General features: G+C 39.7%; 1 protein-coding gene across 2 annotated transcripts in view; it reads right to left on the bottom strand.

The window, feature by feature from the left end:
- CNTNAP2 (contactin associated protein 2) overlaps window positions 1-17,895 on the bottom strand; it is a 2,759,350-nt gene that overhangs the window by 2,313,721 nt on the left and 427,734 nt on the right. The window lies entirely within an intron of this gene.

Below are 17,895 nucleotides of genomic sequence, written 5' to 3'. Positions count from 1 at the left end.
CCAAGTACTTATTCACACATTTTCTAATGCGACCAAAACACCAGCCTAAAAAGTCAGTCTCAATTAGTTACTAACTGTAATATTCAGACACTAGTTAATAAATGTTATAGACATATGTGTGCAAAAACACACCTCACATGTACATGTTTTTTTTTTTTTTAATATCGCAGAGCTGCCAGGGACTGCATAACATTCTCAAAAGTCAACCTGCAAAAATCGCAAGGCCTTTATCAGACAGCCTGGCTTTTCATCTGTGATTACCTGCAGCTTAGAGGAGGCGAGAACAGCCGCAATCACACACCGAAAGGCAACGCAAACTACATTCTTGTGCATTATGGAAAACCGGAACACATGATGAATATAAATGTGCAGTGAAGTCATTTTCCCTGTTCAACCAATTTGCCGATGTTGGTTGGAAGAAAGCGATGTGTGTGATTCCCGGAATTGTGGTCTAACTGTATCTCCTCTGGTTTCCCCGATGCCTGCTTTATAGAAGATGCAAATGTCAGATGAAGGTCTGTTACCCGGGTCGGCTTCTGGCCTACGGAAAAAAGGCAAGATGTCTAAGCAATTTAACAGCCTTGCCTGACTGCGCTACAGCCGTGGCTCTTGTAGAGTCTTGGTTGAGCTCCTATGCCAATCAATAAACCATTGATTATCCTCATTGTCAAGAAGTATTGTGAAATAGCAGTATAACTGAATCTGGATAAAATCTTCATAAATCCTGCACAAACGACTGAATGAAAGGCAGAAACGATCTTCCTGTAATTTTTAGTTTATGTAATCCTTAGATTATTAAAATATGGCCTCAATGTCACTGGAAGCTGTTTTGTGACTATCCCCACCAATTATAATACCAAGGCCTGTTTTATTATGCGAGTATATATTGCTATAGATGCAGATAATTTCCCAAGCTCTTCAGTACCGGCTCACTCCCCAAGCACCATGAAGATGCTATCAAGCGCAGCTTGTACTGTCTAAGCATATCCAGTTTCTTTAGAAATTTCCCCTGCTGCAGCTGTTGCAACAATATAGTGCAAATAAATATCAAGGCTTCATAAATCAGAAATACACCAGCGCCTGCCAATGCTTCGTCTATGAACCTGTAAATGACTTACATAGTACTTTTGACGCAGGGATGCACATCTGGGCTAGGACCCTTACCCTCCCTTCCTGGCCTGTTAGGTAAAGTTGTTTATATTTAGCATGCTTAAAAACGGTAATAGCATTTACCATGCACATTTTGCTCATTGGCCTTTAATAAGAAAGTGGAAGTGAGTTAGCCGGCTGCTGTTTGTGGGTGAGCATGTTCAGATTTAAAATTGTACAGGAAAGCACGCTCCGGAGAAAATAAATGGATTTCATAAGCCAATAAAAGGTCTTATTTATAGTTCCTGGTAGGATATTTCTACAGTGTAAAGACATTAAAGAAATAAATGGTAGGAGGATTGCAATAAACATGTTTCAATGTCTTTCTCGCCGAAAGAGAAATACACAGGAATTAGACACATATAACTATCTTTGCCTCCACAGTGTAATGCAGTGAACAGGGTAAATACTCCGAAAAGGATAACGGCGTGACGTATCAGGCTAATTGAGCTATTGGAATTGAGTTTAAATACATGAATCTGCCTCTGTTTTGAATTACAGGGCTTGATGAAGCATCTTAGTGCTTAATGACTCCTTTGAGCAAAATAAACATGACGTCAAGGTCCTCGTACAAATGTGAGCATGGATCCAACTGGAATAATTTTCCTAACCCATTAGTAATTTGTGGCTAATCACATGGGGAATGTTTTTTCTTGCAATTATGTCTTCTGCTGGAGTATTCTCAGAAGTATACTAGAAAGTGTTGAATGGAAGTGTTGATTTTTTCTTAGTCAGTGATATTTACTCAGGGTCTCACCCCAGTCCCCTACAGCGTCACGCTGAAGTATACAAAAAGTGATGAATGGAATGTCTAACTGTTGAGCCCTGATAAGAGTGAAACCATACATGAGTTGCTTGTGCTTTAGTTCAAGAAGGACCTGGCCTGGAAGTCAGGCTGGATTGTTCTGATTGGAGCAGAATCAAGACTGATTTGCATATGTCAATGACGAATTTCATTAGTAATTACTTCTGAAAATCATTTAATTTATTAAAATCTTTTATTTATTTAGGAGTACGCTGTGATTTGTAATATGTAATTTTAATCTTCTATAGTTCAAATAAGAATGTATAAGTTAGTAGAGGGTTGTTGTTTTTAGGGTAATAGGATATATGTGATTTAAGTTATAATTTTTTATTTTGATTGGATTCTGTTAATTAAATATTTAATCAGAAATTATGCGAAATATTTCATTGATTATTTGATACATCAATTATTAGCTGTATTTTAATTGTATTTCATTGATAAGTGTATTTAACATAATTTTTTTAATTTTTTTTTTATTCGTTTTATTGATTTTATTTAATCACTATTCTAATAATATTAACATATCATAAATATCTTATTATTGTTTTGTTTATATTTATTTCCAATGTTTTTTTTTTTTTTGTTAACACGAAGGGAAGTAAACATATATTAATTTTCTTTTATTTGGGTTTTATTATTTTTGTATTTTAAATGTTATTTTATTCAAGTACACTTCATTTTATTCTATCAATGTGTGTGCGTGTGTAATGGCTAGAAATTGAAATGGGATATTTAACCCCTCCTTAGTACAACACTCTCCCTGCTTTTGTTTGAGTTGGAGTAGTAAATCTAACCCCTCCAAAGTCTAATGCTTTCTCTACTGTAGCTTATATTTCCAACGTTCAATATATTTCCCTGATTTTGCTAACTTTGAAGTGTAAATAGCAAATCTAACCCCTTCAGAGCCCAACACTTTTCCTGATTTTGCTTACGTTGGAGCATGTATAGTAAATCTAATTCCTCCAAATCCACCACTTTCCCTACTTTTGCTTAAATTGGAGCTAGAGTCCTTTAATGTCCAGCCATTTTTGCTACTGTTGTTTATTTTTGTTTGATGTTACTTTTAAATTATAGTTGATACATATATAATAATTTGATAACAAAAGTATTTTTTAATATTTTAAATAAATTAATTATAATAATAAATATGGTTAATATATACATATTTCAATATATTTCAATATCTGTTCCACATTATCTTGAATCAATATTTCAGTAATTTACATACAAAAAATGTTGAAGACTATATTTTCGACTCAAGGTCCTGGTTTCATGATATTGTTACTGTTAATATTCTGTCATACAACCACCTAAAGGATGGTTGTTTTGATTTCTGGTGTCAGAGTATAAAGTTTGATCTTACAGAGGAGAGGACGCTGATACTAAGGAGTACCAGGGAGTTTGAGACTTCTTTATGACATGTTTTGAAGGTGAACTACAAGTCAAATACACAAGCAATTAGTTAATGATGTAGCACTCTGGCAATAGTGATAAAACAACGTTTCACAACATTTCAAAATTACTCCTACTTGTAATGGAGCATAATTTTGAAGATGGTTGACCTTAGAGAATAGCTGCCTTTGAACTGGTCATTTTGAATAATACAGTGGTATTGAGTATAATTTACTTATAAGTGAATTATTGCAGATAATATTGAATGCAAAATGTTGCAGCACTTAATATTGATCTAATTCAGAAATCACTTCAATTATCCACTACTAATTAGGTGTGCATAAAATTAAATTTGTAAACCCTAATTCACAGCATCCAGTTTTGCAGATGTTTATAGTTGTAAATCCCATTTCAGGATATTCCTGTAGTACAGAGTGTTTTCCACAGTAGTACAGGTTTTCAAATGTATTTAATATTCTCAACGTGGTAGCTTTTCAGGAAATTCACAAACATTCACCATGGGTTTTGACGACCAAAGTAGCATTGATACTTTGTGCCACAAAACTTGGAATAAGGTTGCAAATTGGGTATGAAAACACTCAGGGTCTGCCCTCTACCCCTTATATTTCAAGGAATTGTGAGGGAAGGTATTTTTACATGGTGGAAAATGAGATGAATTAGCACCTAGAAGATGATCATAAATCATAAGCATCTTCAGATGAATATAATTAGCTGGATAAATGGAGGCATATGCAGTTAAAGCTATGATTCACATGGAGAGTAAAGTGAATACTATGAAAAGGGTAACTATAACAAAAATCATAGGTAGAAGTTTACAAAATGTAATTTACTGTTTTTTGGGTGAATGAACTCCTTGGTCGTCTGCATTGTATTCAGCCATTGTTTTGAGACATCACTGGTTAGAGTCACAAAAGACATTATGAGACTGCCTTATGTTGCGGTCCTTTGCCTTTCAAAGGAGCAAAACATCACTCAATATGATTGTTTCAGACAGGAATTGTATGCGAACTACCTTTCTTCAACCAAAGGAAAAATTTCGGCAGGATCACTGTCCGTGAAACTCTCAGCATAACACTTTCTGAAAGTATGTTGACGTAAGAAATATACAAACACAAAAAATTACAAAACACATGATTAGCCAATGATTGATTGATTTATAAATGTGAGACTCTACAAAACTCACTGTTGAATGCTACAGTGTTTTAATTGCTGAAGCAGCAAATGGACCTGTATCCATGCACTGATTCAATAATATAGGACTTCAAACACACATCTGATATATTCATCACTCTGAAAGAAGAAAATGTGTTGCCATGTCCTGTAATCATATCTTGCAAACACCTTTATGCTAAGTTCCGTAATGTTAAACACAATAACTGCCTAATCAATATTCCACTGTTCATATTAATTGAGGGAATGGATTATGCATTGGGATTGCAGTTACAAAGAATTTTTGACTGCCAAACTCATTACATTGACAGCTTCCAAGTCATCTCATAACTAGGCGGTTATAGTTAGGTCTGCCAGGGAAAGCGTTTTTAGGGTCGAGCTTGCGTCGTATGCACTTGCACATGCGTTTCACTTGAAAGATGTTTTAGGAGCTAGAAAAGGGCTCAGCGCCCCGTCCACATCAAGTCAGTGTCTTTCATTGGTTCGTGGGCTTGCCTGTTAAAATCGACTTGCTTTCATTGGTGGAAGGCACGCATACGTCATGCCTTTTCCGGTGGTTAGCCCTCCTCGAGCGCAGCGACCAAGTACTGAAAACATGCGAGGCTCGCTGTTTCCCGTCAGGTTTGGGACTACTTTTTATCTTTTGTTTGCAGCGCGATCTCGCTTGTTATCTTTTGTTCACAGCGCGATCTCGCTTGTTTGGACATATCACAGCTTCTTGGGGCACCGTGTTTTGTTTTTACTTCCTGGTTGCAGTGCACCGTATTTACTTGATTATTGCAGCTACATGGGGTGCAGTGTTTATTTATTACTTTGTGGTTGCAGTGAATTGCATTTACTTGATTATCGCAGCTGCTCTGGGTGCAGTGTTTATTTTTTACTTCGTGGTTGCAGTGCACCGCGTTTACTTTTCTATCGCAGCTGCTGGAGGTGGTGCTTTTTTTGTTTTCTTCGAAAGTTTCAGTGCAGCACATCTAGTTTGTTTATCGTGGCTGCTGGGGAACCACATTTTATTTTTACTTCACGATTGCAATGCACCACTTTTAGTTAAGTATGGCGGTTGGGTCATTGCAGTTTTGTGTTTACTTTACAGTTTCAGTACACCGTGTTTATTTTTTAATGCAGAAGCTTCAGCACCGCATTTTGATTTTGCAGCAGTGCACTGCATTCACTTTGATACATAGTGGCTATTTGAAGGCACCTAATTTTAGCTTTTAAGTTGCTGTTGCATTAGACTGCATTCATTTTGCTTCTTTGCGGCTGTGTGAGGGGTGGCGCCTTCTAACATTTCCATTGTGGTGGCAGAGCAACGTGTCCATTTTAGTTTGAGAGCTGGTGGGATGTCCATGCAGAGTGCTCTGTGTGTTTTCAGTGGCCTGCTATGCAGGGTAAGCGCTTGCTGGCTGTGCCCACATACGCACACTACACAAACCATCTGGCACGGACATGTAAACTCTGCGAGGTGTAGAGGTGGCAGCATTTGTGCGCCTGGGTAGCTCAGTCTGTAGAGCACCAATTGAAATGGCTGAATGGGCATCTCCTTGCAAAGCACCTTTGTAATGTGCACGTGGGGCTTCTACTCCCATTCTTCTAAACACGAGGAGACATGGTCCGAGTGAGAAAATGAGCCACACTGGTTGCTGCACCTTGAGTTCTGCTGCGGTAGTGACTATGTTAGTGGCCTTGCAGAAGTAACATGTTAAATGACCTCACTTAAATGGGTTTGCTCATCTACCTGGGCCTAACTTTCTCAGCTCTTTAATTTGAGGCTCCAGGGTTCAGGCCCCTGTTCAGATGGTTTGTCACTCTTAAGCATTTGTACTGTCTATCTAGGGTTACAGTTGGTGCTTGGGCGCTGCTCACTTTCTGATTTTCTTTACTGTCACAGGGCAGCATTTATTAATTGTGTGGTTTACTGTCTCTGCTATCGATGTTAAACTTACATTACTTAAATAAGCTCTATGTTTGTTGTGTTTACAGCAGCTGCCTTGGGTGGTGTTCACTTCATGGTTCCTTGTGGTTGCACAACACCACTTTTGATTGTAGTTGCTGGAACAGCTGGTGGTGCCAAAATGCATTTGGGTGATCAGGTTTACAGCCCACCGTGATTGTGGCCACAGTAGCTTTTATATCACTGATAACTTTTTTTTTTACATAGCCTGTTTCCCTTGTTTGCAGTACTGCGTGGTGGGGGGTCACACACAGGTGATTTAATCATGGTTTTAGTGCTCTAGTTTTTTAAGGGTGGAGCGCGCAAAGCACTCTGTCCCTGCTGTTATCTGTCTGCGGGCTTTTAACAACGCCCATCACTTTGGTTGGTTTGTGGGCTTGCCTTTTAAAATTCGCTTGATTTGATTAGTGAAAGGATTGCATATGTCATGCCTTTTCTGGTGTTTTGCCCTTCTTAAGCGCACCTCCAACTACTGAAAACATGCGAGGCTCCTTGTTTTCCGTATGGTTTCTGGACTACTTTTTCCTCTTTGTTTCGTAGGTAGTGCGATCTCGCTGGGCAGTAGTCACGCGCTTTGCATGACATTGATCCTGTTACATGGATAATTGCACTTTTGCCGGTAAAATGAATAATTGCACTTTTGCTGATATGTTTCACTGCAAGCTAACTTCTGGTTCCTTTTGTGTGTTTGCTTCACGGCCATCAGCTCGCTTATGTGAAACTGTCTATCTTTTAATATTCAGTTTATGTGGCAAGAAAAGTCTGGTTAGAAGTTTACAATGCTAATAGCTCTAACTCGAGCAAACGCGAGGCCCATTGCATTGCAAATGCTTGTTTCTGTTGCTAACACCTTAGGCACCATTTGACAAATCTCCACAAAACTGTCCGTAAGGTGCTACTTTTTGATTAGGTTGTGCATGGCAAATTTTGGGGTGATCAGTCAAGCGGGGCTGAGAAAAAAGTCGGGTCCCAAAACACAAAATCCCCATGCATTTTCCATAAACTTCTTCAAGATGAGCTACAGAAAAAAATGCTTAATGGAATTACACCAAATTTGGCAGAAAGCTAGATATTGCTCCATAGATAATGGATTCTGTGTAAGTCCAGTCAGACATTTTTGAGAAATTAAGGGTAAAAAATAATTGTATATTTTGGCAGTTGGGCTCACAAGAGTCCTGCAAGAGTCCAGTGAAAGTGCAAGTTCAAAAATTCAGCACTGTGATTGGTCGTGAGGCCCATTTTTCCCCTGAACCTTCCTGCTCTTCATGGAGTGAGAGGCTCCTGGGAGTCTCACAAGAGTGACCAATCTGATTGGCTGGCTGTTGACATTTTAGAAATGAAATGACCACCATTACTGTTAACTGTAAAATAAAAATGCAGGTGCTGTCAAAATGAATTTAAAAGTCTATAGAAGGGGCAGCAGAAAGGCATGCTGCCCCCCCCCCCTAGATTTAGAGAGGAGGTCTCTAAAGGATAACTAATATGATAAAAATAATGTTTAAAAGAAAGAATTACGATCTCACAGGACCGTGAATAATAAAAAAGATGAAGGTGAGTTCTCAATACAGTCGACTAGTAGGAATGCATATTGTGTCCTTTGTTGTTCAGAGAAAGTCTGTAATAGATAAGCACTGTATTCACCTTTTTTTTTTAAATGTTTCAATCTCACAGGACTGTAGTGCTTTCCTCTTATTTAGTTTCTAAGCACTAACATAACACAACAGAAATGCACTTCTGAGGTCAAAGAAGACTTTTCTTGTTGTTAATTCTTCCCCAGCCACAATATTTATGAATGACGAATTAGTAGCTTTCAAGTCCGCGTTAATCAAACAAAATATATCAGTTTGCAATATACACAGCAGGTTATATTTATAAGATATTGAATGCAAAGCAAAACAAATACTTCACCGTGTGGGAATTATTTACAGCTTTATCTTTCTAAGGTCTGCAAGCTGGTGACCCCTGTCAGCCGCGAGAAAGAGATTCATCTACCCACACGGGATTGCTGGCAGCTGGCGCCTAGCTCCAGCACGAGGTCCGGCAGATTCGAATCTGCCGGACCTCGTGCTGGAGCTTGGCGCCAGCTGCCAGCAATCCCGTGTGGGTAGATGAATCTCTTTCTCGCGGCTGACAGGGGTCATCAGCTTGAAGACCTTAGAAAGATGAAGCTGTAGATAGTTCCCACACGGTGAAGTATTTGTTTTGCTTTGCATTCAATATCTTATAAATATAACCTGCTGTGTATATTGCAAACTGATATATTTTGTTTGATTAACGCGGACTTGAAAGCTACTAATTCGTCATACATAAAAATTGGGGTTGGGTAAGAATTAACAACAATAAAAGTCTTCTTTGACCTCAGAAGTGCATTTCTGTTGTGTTATGTTAGTGCTTAGAAACTAGATAAGAGGAAAGCACTACAATTGGTACCAGGAGTGGGGTCGGTCATTAAGAGGTGATTAAGAGGGTGTTGACGAGTTGGTAGATTTCTAAGTGCACACTTTAAAAGTGTAATTGTTTTTTTGTTGTTTGGAGAATTACAGAAATTGTTTTCTGTTTGGGGAATCACAGTAGCACCGCAGACCATGTCTGAAAATGCATGTGTTGATAAACTGCCTGATGGTGCTACGAAAAACTGTGAATTGTTTTCTGTTTGGGGAATTACAGAAGAAAATGCATGTGTAGCTAAAATGCCTGATGGTGTTTTGAGAAATAATTCCTGTTGTACATATGTAGAAAAAGTGTCTTTTGGAAGTAATGATGACAGAAAGGTCTGGATACCTTTATCTGCTTACAGAGAAATGCAGGAGAAATGTAGGAAGTTGGAACATGAAAATAGGAATTTACGTGAGCAAATTAGCCCGACTGAAAGTTATAAAAGGGCTGTTTTTGAAGAATCTTTCTTGTCCCATTCCAGTAATGAGGGGGTTAAGACAGCTCCGAGCTGCACTGAGTTTTCGTGTGAGCCAGGGTTTTTGGCAGACAAAATGCATTCCTTAACTGATAACACGGACGAGAGAGACCAGAATGTGATCTACGAGTTACCGTTGCAAAATGCACAAGTAAAACGAAGGATTTTAGAGCAAGACACCCCGAGTTTCATTAGCTTGTTTGATTTTTGGAAAAAGAATAGCCCTCATTTGAGAGAAATCCTAACACTTTTGTATATGGTCACTGTGAAAAATTATATGCAGCTGCGCGCTTGTGATTTGGCAAATTAAATAATGCAGACTTTAGGTTTTTGCGCAGTGCAAGAAGGAAATACTTATGTACATGTAATTCAAGAACAAGGGAAGAAAATAGTGCCCCTAGCTAGAATCATACAATGGATCTGGTACTTGCAAGACAGGGCTAGAGTACCACAGGTAAAAGAGTTACCAATGAAGTTGAATGCACCATTTGAATTCGTGTCCACTGAAGATAAAAAGCATGTTTGTTTTACTAATGATTCATTGACTGAAATGTTGTTTTCTGGCACAGTAGAAGGAACAGCGTGGTATAATGTGTGTCAGATTTTAAAGCAAGAGCTACGTGAGATGTGTCATTTTTACGCTGATTTTTGGTTTATTGCTAATGTTTTAGCTGTTTGTTTTTACATATGGCTTGTACCTAACTGGTTCAATTACCTTGCAGATGTTAATGAGAAAAATTCAGAGAGAGAAGTGTACACCCAGAATTCTGCCTTAGTGGGGATGGCTAAGTGGTTGCCCCAGAAATGTGAACAGCTGAGAGAAAAAGCCACTTACAGGTGGGCAGAGATGAGAGAGATGCACATTCCCCTAGATTTGATCAAAACTGTGCAGCACGCACAAAAGCAATCTGTCATGCAAGCAGTCACAGAGCAGTTGGGGAGAGGAAAGTTACCAGAACAGAAATGGCAAATTGATCAGGTTTTAGGGAGAGTGATTGCTGCAGATTACCAAGGAAAAATCGAAATTATGCTGATACCTAGAAAAGAATCTGATTTATTCATACAAATTGGAGACAGAATGGCCCAACTTGGCAAAAGTGCAGTGAATGGAGGTTTGGTAAAGAATGAGTCTGCCCCAGCCCTTCTGACAGTGCAAGAAAAGGGAAGCTGTGGCGCAGCAGATAAAAACCTCAGTGCTGATGTGTGGGCTGAAGCCCTAAGTGATCCTCCAGAACCTGCAGAAAATATAACAAAGGGCCTCAAAAACGTCCTGCTGATTATAAAACAGGGAAAGAAAGAGGAAGGGTGCAGTTTAAATGAAAAATGTTATTTGCAAGAAAAGTCATACTTGTTTCTTTTGCAGATCCTACCACGTTTCGCCACTGTCCCTGAGTGTGCTGTGTGGTTCCCCTTCCGGTGTGTGCGTGTGGGGTCGGGGAAGGGACCGAATCCCCAACCTGAACCTGGCTGAGTAAAGTGCCAGCACCATGGATCCATTTTGCGCAAACTGCGCCTTCAGTTCAAGTTCAACTTGTTTGATTGCATTCTTCCACTGGAACTAAGCTGTGTTTTTTTTTTTTCCCTCTCGTATGGAACTCTGACTTTTGCTTATCTTCCAGCAAACCTTTCAGGTGGACCGTGCCCCTTTACATGAGTAGAACTCATGCCACATCAAATTGCTAACACTGTTGAATTAGAGACTCACTCAGAGTATAAAAATTGCCCAGTCTTTTCTATGTAGATGTATCTGATGTGAAAGGTTATGAGATCAATGTGTTAATTCACTTCTATTGCTTTACAGGGATTGCTTTGATCATTCAAATGTGACTTGCTGATAATGTTTTTTTTGTGCTGATGTTTTTTTTTTGTTTTTGTTTGAAACAAGAGATATGTGAAACAAAAATTAATTGGTCAAAGGGCGGAATGTACTGCCATTTGATAAAGTTTGTTTTGACCAATGACTTTGTGTTTCACCACTGCGCATATTAGTTGCTCAATGTTCACCAGTAGCACATGGTATGTTTTATTCAGTTGAGCCGCCTATGGGCTTTGACATGGCATTAGCCATTACTTTCTGTATTCAGTTTAGCCGCCTATGGGCTTTGACATTGCATTAGTCATTACATTCTGTATTCTGCCTATTGGCTTTGACATGGCATTAGCCATTACTTTCTGTATTCAGTTTAGCCGCCTATGGGCTTTGACATTGCATTAGCCATTACATTCTGTATTCTGCCTATTGGCTTTGACATGCTGTATCCAGTCTAGCCGCCTATTGGCTTTGACATTGCATTCCTATTGGCTTTGACATGATGTATTCAGTTTAGCTGCCTATTGACTTTGACATGCGATTAGATATTCTGCCTATTGGCTTTGACATGATATCATATATTACATTTTGTATTCAGCTCCGCTGCCTATTGGCTTTGACATGATATCACATATTACATTTTGTATTCAGCTCCGCTGCCTATTGGCTTTGACATGATATTATACATTGCATTTTATATTCAGCTCAGCTGCCTATTGGCTTTGACATGATATTATATATTGCATTTTGTATTCAGCTCAGCTGCCTATGGGCTTTGACATGATATTATACATTGCATTTTGTATTCAGCTCAGCTGCCTATTGGCTTTGACAGGACACTAGACATTGCATTTGATATTTAGGTTAGCTGCCTATTGCCTTTAACTAGACATTGCATTTGATATTTAGGTTAGCTGCCCATTGCCTTTAACGTGGAGTTAGACACTTCAGTTGAGAATCCAAGCTGTATTTTTCCAAGCTGTGTTTTTGCACCAGAGAACCAAGATGTTTTTCTCACAGTAGACTAGACATGATAAGAGAGAGTACATGGGTGTTTTTCTCTTCGCTTGAGCTTGGGAACAGGAGTAGTCTTGGAGACCTGGCCAGTCTCCAAAAGGCTTGCTCAGTTTCCCAGGTCTGAGAGGAGGGGGCACACCTTTGTAACGAATGTAACAGGCTGCAGAGGGTCAGATTCGAATCTGCCGGACCTCGTGCTGGAGCTTGGCGCCAGCTGCCAGCAATCCCGTGTGGGTAGATGAATCTCTTTCTCGCGGCTGACAGGGGTCATCAGCTTGCAGACCTTAGAAAGATGAAGCTGTAGATAGTTCCCACACGGTGAAGTATTTGTTTTGCTTTGCATTCAATATCTTATAAATATAACCTGCTGTGTATATTGCAAACTGATATATTTTGTTTGATTAACGCGGACTTGAAAGCTACTAATTCGTCATACATAAAAATTAGGGTTGGGGAAGAATTAACAACAATAAAAGTCTTCTTTGACCTCAGAAGTGCATTTCTGTTGTGTTATGTTAGTGCTTAGAAACTAGATAAGAGGAAAGCACTACAAGGACTCTCGCAGGATCATGAAAACTGAAAGGAGAGGTCAGTCCCTCCCCACTCACAACTTTGCACACTCATCATTTGAAAGAGAGGTCTCAAAGGAGAGGCCAGTCCATTGACCCAACCTACTACACACAGGCATCATTTGTGAGAGAGGTCTTGAAAGAGAGGCCAGTACATCCACAAACCCTACTATGAACACTTGTCATCTGAGAGAGCTCTCAAAGGAGAGGCTTGTCCATCCACACACCCTACTGCACATAGCTGTCATGTGCAAGAGAGGTGTGAAGTCTCTCTCTACTCACTACTACAGACACCCGTCAATTGAGAGGTCTCAAAATAGAGACAGTCAATCCACACATCCTATTATGCACATCCATTGTGTGGTAATTAGCTACTAACTATTACTTTATGTTATAAAAACACTATAAATTCACTGGAAAAACAAAAGGTTAAAGTAATAGTATAGTTAGGTGTGATAAAAGATCAGTTTTGTTAAAAAAAAAAAACCTTAGAAATTCACTGAAAAAGCAAACGTTCAAATAACATTATAGTTAATTGAATTTATCAGACAAACATTTGGGATGTCTTCATTGATGTCATAAATGATGTCTTAGAACATGTCATGCGTGACATCATATGTTATGTCATAAGCAGTGCATGGTGAGGTGTAAATTATAGTTAGTATCCAGTGAATTTCTGTGCTTTTTGTTAGCTCAAAACATTAAATTGTCATTGACAAGTTCACCCAACTATAATGTTATTTTAGCCTTTGTTTTTTCAGTGAATAAATATGTCATCAACCTAACAAATACTTGAATGGAGTTATCTCTATATTGAAGATGGTATTTTTGAGGACAAGTGCATAGAACCCCATAACTCATTGGCAGAGCACTGTCAAAAATATATTTATTGTAGGTAATATCAACATCTAGGTGGTGCATACATGTGATTCCAAGTTGAGTTTGCTTATGAATCATTTACAAATATTGGGTTTCAAATAATGGTTGAACTTTGCCACACACAAGAGCATGTTCTCAACAAAGCATTTACTAACATGTACATTAAAGACTAAGAGTTCTAACCTGCCTTAGTCTGATCATGTACTAATCACCAGTCAATTTAATCCCTTAAGAATAACCCAAAGACAATAAATTTCAGATGTCAATCAAAATGTATAACCTTGATAATGTTACTCAGAGTGATGTGAAGCTACTATTGGTTTGAATGTGAAACATAACCAATGACAGAACAGGGGCTAGTTAATCAAATTCTACGAGAATATTATGATGATAGTTACAGAAAAACAAACAACTTAAATAGTTGTTGGTGAAGGAATAGCAAGATAATCTCAAACATGGCTTACTCCCCGCACCCATCCACAACCCTGGTTGTGGTCCCCTAAGCGTGTCACCATATGGTCTGTCTCTGGTTCCTATATTGGACAGTATTATACCCTTCAGCCTAAGGGTGGTCTCCCCCAAAATGTTTTGCCTTCACCCTCCTATTTTTCAGAATTTGTTATGGCTGGCCTTAAGACTCTGTGCACTTCTTATTGGGAATATATGCTGGGTTGTGAGTCTCTCCAGATGGGGGAATGGAACGCTTTGCCTCAAAAGATGAAGCACTGCAAGAAGCTCGGTATCTATTTTAAAAGAAGTTTGAACCTCCTTATTTGACACAATGCAATGCTCCCGCTATGTACATTGCCCCGTGCTTTGAGACCGATTAGTTGAGGCACAATATAAATAAATTGGATTTTGTCATTTCTTGACTCCATACCTCCCTCAATTCTAATAACAACCCTGGAAGTGAACATAATCAGGAATGCTAAATCCTTCTGCAGCTGTCCTACTAAAAATCATGCATTATTAGTGGCTGTCTTTTTATACCAGCAAAAATGAGAGCTTGAAGAATGCTCGACCTGCTCATCTCTGAATTCTCCATTCATCATTGAGAAATTATTTCCATAACGAGGTTCAGGGAACAAACATCATTACGTTTCATAATTGCGTATGAATTATAGTACATTGAAGTAGACAGAATTTATAGAACAGAAATTGCAAGCACCTAGCTGGAAAGTGTTGTGGGAGGGTAAGCAAGGCCCAGCCGAGCAAGTAATTAAGCTGTTCTGGGAAGCAGCCACATTTTTAATCATGTTGTGTTGCACTTGTCCAGTCTAACAAGTGCAGTGCAAAAACTAATGAAAATTGTGCTTTAATTCTTCATGAGAGTCTCCATTATATTCTGAAAATGTTTATTTCTTTTTATAATATATAGTCTAATGTCCACTTTTTTCGTATGTATTCTCTATGGATCAGACACACACACACGCACGCACAAACACAACACACATACTTTGCACATATTGTTACACTTGAGCTGAGGGGATAGGGGTAAAGCCATTTTTCCAACCGCCCTTACATAAAGAAATTTGCCACAGGCTTCTATACTAAGGAGGCCGAATTTGATGCATTGTTAAAAAATATGCGATGTGTGTGTTGCTTATAAAACACTGTATACGTGTTATAGTGTTTTGAGTAATACTAGTCTATGAATAACGGAAAATAAAGCAATCTCCATGTGCACCATTCATGCTGCTTTTATAATAATAGATAGTACAACATGTTTCAGTCAAGGTTCGCCTCCTCTTTGACACCTGAAAAGAGGGGTGCAATATATTTTTGATATCTGTATTTCAATAAAAATCCTGCATAATCAGTTTTACGATTTTTGTCCTGGTACAAATACCTTTATGCAGTATGCACTGTTGCAAAATGTGTTTTCTTAATTCATTTTAGGTGAACAGCCAAATCGGTGCAAAACGAGTTTGCTCCATGTTTTGCATTAGTGAGGCAGTGATGAAATCCGATGCCTGGAATCTTAAATGCAGTGGTTTGTAATGCAGCACTATCCCAAGGTAGTGTTTCGTAATGAGCACGAATTATAGCTCCGAACCCTTGCAGTTCTAGTTTGTGTACAGGAAGCCTTGTGAAGTTTCAATTTGAAGCCACAATTCAGCTGTTTAAATACGCGATTAGTATCAAAAAAAGAATAAACGTTCCGCTTCCCCCATACAAATCATAATGTTCATGCTGACAGTGGTGGCTGGTGATTCATAAAAGTGGTGGGGCGTGATATTTGCCACAGGTCTACCTCATTGTTTTCAAACTTTGACTTGGGTGCCCTCACACCAGCTGTAACGCACACCCACACTCACTGTTTCTCACTCACCAATGTACCTGCACAAACTCACACCTTCACAATCATGGACCCTCACTCACAACTACTGGTGTACACTGTATCTAATTTGAACCCCTGATGAATAGGTGCTCTGCTTTAATAGTGCAGCGGGTGCAACTGCACTTGCACTAGGGCTTCTGCGCCTGTTGCACCATTGCTGGAGACACCCCAAGGCCTCTGTGCCCTGGTGTAACTGAACCTGGTACACCATCGATAGATACACCCCTCACTCCCATTCTCAATCTCCTCCTCACTTACTCATTGTAACTCACACACTGCTTTACTCACTCACTGGCTTTCCCTTAATCTTACTCACTCTCAATCACTCATTGATTCTTACTCTTTCATTCTTACAGACACTCTCAAACACATTAAACTAATACACATTTCCACTCAATCTCATTCTCTCTCTGTCACTCACAAACATACTTTCGCCCATGAAAAGAGAAACAACACAGATTTTTATATTTACCTTTCTTCCTTTGCTGGCAACTCGGAGGCTCTCTGACAGCAGCACAAAATGAATCTGGTGCAGAACTCTGGAACCTGCAAGCCACGATTCCCAACGAGCCGGTCAGAGCAGCCGGGCCAGGTTTCAGAGGAAGACCCACCTCAATCCCTTTCCCAGTTTCATGATTGAACTTTAAGCACAGCCCTAAGAAGCTAGGACAGTGCTGGAGATTCTGCTACTGCTGCTCTGTGTGGCTTTTCATTGGCCTCAGGGATGAACTGACGTGCCCCCGACAGACCCAATTTTAGCAGATATACTTTGCTGCCTGGGGTATGTGCAGTATGTCTGATAAATAAGGATTAGCCCTGTGTTGGAGGCTCGTAGTTAAGCTCACGCCCTCAGTCATGCTCAGTCCAGGCGCACATCTACAGCGCACTGTGTTTTTAAACAACATTCTAGCTGGACCATTGCAGAGCCCTTCCAGCTCCCTCCCCTTCCTCCTGATATGAGGAGCCTGGTGGAGAGGCAGAGAGCCCTTCCTGCTGACTGTAGAGTTCATGTAAACACAAAAGTGGTGATTGCAGGACAGTCCTAAATTACATTATTACAAGTGTAATCATCTAATTTAGCAGTGCCTCCTTGGGGTCAAAAGGTAGCAGGGCTGGACCCCAGGAAACGGCCGAGCAGCAACATTAAGAGATGACTGCTCAGGCAACATGGTCCAGTTCAGGGTGGGGGGGGGGTTATTGTCAGGGCTCTTGGACATTTCAGGCCTGTAGTACCGATACATCACCTAGGAGTGATACTGAACGACACTGATCAATAGTCTGAGTGACTCTCTTCAAGCTCTTTGGGCTAGTAGTGCTTTGTTAGGAGATTTATGCTGAGCAAGACCATCTGTCTTTGTCTTCCAGCCACCTCACTGACCTGCACAATGTATTGGCTGACCTGATGAACCACACCAGTATTTCCCCAGTCACTGCTGATAAGAAGTAGCAGGGAGCAACGAGGGCAATGGGGGACAATGTACGTGCAGAAGGGGCAGAACTAGGGATTGGTTATTAAGATAAACAGCATTGTCCAATTTTAAAAATGATAGAATTCCTTACAGTTCACAAGTCTGTAAGCCTTCCACACATCTGCTGTACATGCAATTCTTCCCAATTTAAGGTCACATTTGACTCAAATGATTTGAGTCATCTGAGCCAGAACACGTCAATAAGTTTGTGGACCTGTCTCCCATGTTCCCTCGCCAGTCTCTCAAGAGCTTCTCTCTACCTTACCTCGTGGTTTTACCTTTAGGCAGTTCTGGCCTTTCACTCAACAGCACTATGCATGCAGACGTTTTTGGAACTTCTTCTTGCCGAACTAAAAAAAGAAACTCCAAGTCCCAGAATGCATGCGCCTGGGGTGGTTACACTTATGGAAG

The sequence above is a fragment of the Pleurodeles waltl genome, chromosome 10 (genome assembly GCF_031143425.1).
Source record: "Pleurodeles waltl isolate 20211129_DDA chromosome 10, aPleWal1.hap1.20221129, whole genome shotgun sequence".
NCBI lineage: Eukaryota > Metazoa > Chordata > Amphibia > Caudata > Salamandridae > Pleurodeles > Pleurodeles waltl.
The sequence above is the reverse complement of the archived record's forward strand: the minus strand, read 5'-3'. Positions and strand labels throughout refer to the sequence as shown.